Source organism: Bos javanicus, chromosome 15 (assembly GCF_032452875.1).
Source record: "Bos javanicus breed banteng chromosome 15, ARS-OSU_banteng_1.0, whole genome shotgun sequence".
Taxonomy (NCBI): domain Eukaryota; kingdom Metazoa; phylum Chordata; class Mammalia; order Artiodactyla; family Bovidae; genus Bos; species Bos javanicus.
In genome coordinates, this window is record NC_083882.1 from 83,124,983 (window position 1) to 83,129,251 (window position 4,269).

General features: G+C 44.7%; 1 pseudogene; it reads right to left on the reverse strand.

Moving 5' to 3' along the window:
• Positions 1-1,002: 1,002 nt before the first annotated feature.
• On the reverse strand, positions 1,003-3,057 carry LOC133261135 (olfactory receptor 5A2-like; annotated as a pseudogene).
• Positions 3,058-4,269: the final 1,212 nt, after the last annotated feature.

A 4,269-nucleotide genomic window follows, 5' to 3' on the forward strand; every position in this document is an offset into this window, starting at 1 on the left:
TCCACCTGCCAATGCAGGAGATGCATGTTCAATTCCTGGCTTGGGAAGATCCCTGGAGAAGGAAATGGCAGCTCATTCTAGTATTCTTGCCTGGGAAATCCCGTGGACAGAAGAGCCTGGTGGGCTACAGTCCCAGAGGTCAGAAAAGCTGGATACAACTCAGGGACTAAAGAACAAGACAACCATATACCAGGCACTTGGCTAAGCCCTTCTCATGTACATTCTCACTTAATTGTTGCATCAATTCAATGAGGTAGATACAGTTATTATTCCCATTTTACACATGAGAAAAATAGAGCTTGTAAGTAACTTGCATAAGGCCACAAATATAAAGATGGTATATTTAGATTAATAACCATAGGTTTCATGATTTAAGAACACTTAGCAACTGTATAGTGCTTCCCTGGTAACTCAGCTGGTAAAGAATCTGCCTGCACTGAAGGAGATGCATGTTCGATTCCTGGGTTGGGAAGATCCCCTGGAGAAGGGATAGGCTACCCACACCAGTATTCTTGGACTTCCCTGGTGGCTTAGTCAGTAAAGAATCTGCCTGCAATGCAAGAGACCTGGGTTCGATCCCTGGGTTGGGAAGATTCCTGGAGGAGGGCATGGCAACCCACTCCAGTATTCTTGCCTGGAGAATCCCCATGGACAGAGGAGCCTGGTGGGCTACAGTCCATGGGGTCACAAAAGAGTCCAACATGTCCTAAAAAGTAAACAACGACAATCCCCTTCCTCAGGTTACAATGCTATGTTCTGGACCTACCTAAAGAATCTCCACCTTAAATACTGGACTAACATTTTTTTCAATGTCTTCCACCTACAGACACAAACTCGTATTTTGATACTCCAAGTTGATCAGCCTTCCTCATGGTGAAGTTTTCTGCTAATCTCAATCTATGCAATGTTATTCATTCTAGAAACAAGTAATGGCCAAACTTTTTCCCAATAAGCAATAGGAAACTGGTTAGAGAAATATTGAAAAAAAAAGGGGGGGGGGGGGCCTGGTCATCACAAATTATGCAGATCAACTAGTCCAAAACGACATGAGTCTGAACAAGTGACCCAGCTCACAGCTTCATTGCAAACATTATATTAGGGTCAGAAAAGGCAATGCCCATGAAAAATTACATAATCCCTTTGCACAGCTTTCCTCATGGCATTTTTAATGTCCTTGTTCCTAAGACTGTAGATGATGGGATTTATCATAGGAATCACCAGAGCAGAGACTATGGACACCACCTTGTCCTGGTCCAGGGAGTAGCTGGAACTAGGTCACATGTACATGAAGAGACCAGAACCATAGAAGAGGGTCCCAGCAGTCAGATGAGAGGCACAGGTGCTGAAGGCCTTGGTCCTCCCTCTAGCTGACCTGATAGGACAGCAGCAGCAATGCACCCGTAAGAGATGAGGATCACAAGGACAGACAGCACCCCAACGCCCACACCCATGAGGAAGGTCACCACCCGGCTGGCAAAAGTATCAGCAGGACAGAACCAGGACTGGAGGAAGGTCACAGAAGAGGTGGTTGATCACGTTGGGCCCGCAGAAATCGTGCTGATAGACCGAGCAGGTGTCAATCAAAGAACTGAGGAACCCACCCAAGTAGGCTCCGGCCGCCTTCTTTAAACAAAGGGTGTGAGATACGAGGACCGTGTAGGGCAGCGGGCTGCACATCGCAGCACCGCGATCAAGTGCCATGGCCGCCAACAGGAAGCAGGCAGCCAGCCCCAGCCCGCAGAAGACTAAGCACTGCACGGCGCAGCCCACCGAGGAGACGGTTTTCCGCTCCGGGATGATGTCAGAGAGCGTCTTGGCGGCTGTGGAGGACACATACAGACATCCAGGAAGGACAGGTTACTGAGGAAGACGGCCACGGGCGTGTGCAGGTGGAGTCCATCCTGACGAGGGCGATGAGGCTCGGGTTCCAGGCGAGGGTCAGGAGGTAAATGCCCAGAAATAATGCAAAAAGAAAAATCTTCATTTCAGGCTGCCCTGAAAATCCCAGGAGGATGAATTTTGTCACAATGGTGCTGTTCCTTCCTGCAGCCGCAGACCTGCTTCCTGAATAAAGGAGGGAAGCAATCCTGTGATCTGTTAGACTTTGTTACAAGTCGATATTTCCTATAATATCTTACAGCAGATACCAGGTTTAGCCACCTGCTAGGCAAAGTCTTCTCCGAGCAAGTCAGCCTATGATAATCCCTTCGTACTATTTAAAATCTGTGTGCTCTATACTTTGCTGACAAAAAGAGAAGCGGTCTAAAAGAGGAGAGAGAGACTGGGAGTCAGAAATGTGGATTTTGTTCACAACTTTATTCCCAACTCCCTGGAGATGGTGGGAAAGTCATTTAATCTCTTTGTTTCCTCATTTTCTCAGTTGAAAAATGGAAGGTTGAGTCTCAGGGCTTCTTTAGGTTTGGGTTTCTTATGGCTTTTTTAGACTTTCTGACTTGAAAATATCAACCCAGATTAACAATAAAGTTAGGAATTTATTCTATTTTATGCATATTTAGTATAAGAATCCAAAAAAGGAAGTAAATACAACTGGTTATATCATTTTGCATGTTCCATGTTGAGGGAGGAGATTCAACCCATAATGAAAACAATCCATTCTTTTAGGTAGCAAAATTAAAGGGAAAAGGGATTTATATATACAAACACATACATGTGCAGTATCAGTAAATGCATGCTTAGAACTAGACATTTTTTCTAATTTTATAGGTTTTAAAAATATTTATTTTTATTTATTTATTTGGCTGCCCCGGGTCTCAGTCGTGGCATGTGGGACCTTCAGGTGCAGCATGTAGGACCCAGTTCCCCACCAGGACTCAGACCCTGGCTCCCTGCTCAGCCAGTGTGGAGTCTCAGCCACTGGACCACCAAGGGAGCCCCTATAGTAAGTTTTATACAAATCACTGCATAAAATCATAAAAAATCCAAAGTTCGGACTAGCTCGATCAGCATCATTATGGGATACAGGGCTATTTGCTTACCTTTGGGTGTGAGGTGGAAGAAGGAAGCAACAGCAAAGTTGACTGAAATTGGCCAAGTCATGGTGGTCGTGGAAAAGCAGAAACCAGTACTTCCTGACCAAGAGAAGTTGGGAATGATTCATTGCATATTTGAGGATAATATTTAGGGAGAGGCAAGGGGAAATTTCCCAAAGAAGGGCAATGCCAAAGAATGCTCAAACTACTGCACAATTACACTCATCTCACATGCTAGTAAAGTAATGCTCAAAATTCTCCAAGCCAGGCTTCAGCAATACGTGAACCGTGAACTTCCAGATGTTCAAGCTGGTTTTAGAAAAGGCAGAGGAACCAGAGATCAAACTGCCAACATCCACTGGATCATCGAAAAAGGAAGACAGTTCCAGAAAAACATCTATTTCTGCTTTATTGACTATGCCAAGGCCTTTGACTGTGTGGATCACAATAAACTGTGGAATATTCTGAAAGAGATGGGAATACCAGACCACCTGACCTGCCTCTTGAGAAACTGGTATGCAGGTCAAGAAGCAACAGTTAGAACTGGCCATGGAACAACAGACTGGTTCCAAATAGGAAAAGGAGTACGTTGAGCCTGTATATTGTCATCCTGCTTATGTAACTTATATGTAGAGTACATCATGAGAAACACTGAGCTGGAAGAAGCACAAGCTGGAATCAAGATTGCCAGGAGAAGTATCAATAACCTCAGATATGCAGATGACACCACCCTTATGGCAGAAAGTGAAGAGGAACTCAAAAGCCTCTTGATGAAAGTGAAAGAGGAGAGTGAAAAAGTTGGCTTAAAGCTCAACATTCAGAAAATGCAGATCATGGCATCTGGTCCCATCACTTCATGGGAAATGGGTGGGGAAACAGTGGAAACAGTGTCAGACTTTATTTTTGGGGGCTCCAAAATCACTGCAGATGGTGACTGCAGCCATGAAATTAAAAGACGCTTACCCCTTGGAAGGAAAGTTATGATCAACCTAGATAGCATATTAAAAGCAGAGATATTACTTTGCCAACAAAGGTCCATCTAGTCAAGGCTATGGTTTTTCCAGTGGTCATGTATGGATGTGAGAGTTGGACTGTGAAAAAAGCTGAGTGCCGAAGAATTGATGCTTTTGAACTGTGGTGTTGGAGAAGACTCTTGAGAGTCCTTTGGACTGCAAGGAGATCCAACCAGTCCATTCTAAAGGAGATCAGTCCTGGTTGTTCTTTGGAAGGACTGATGCTGAAGCTGAAACGCCAATACTTTGGCCACCTGATGCGAAGA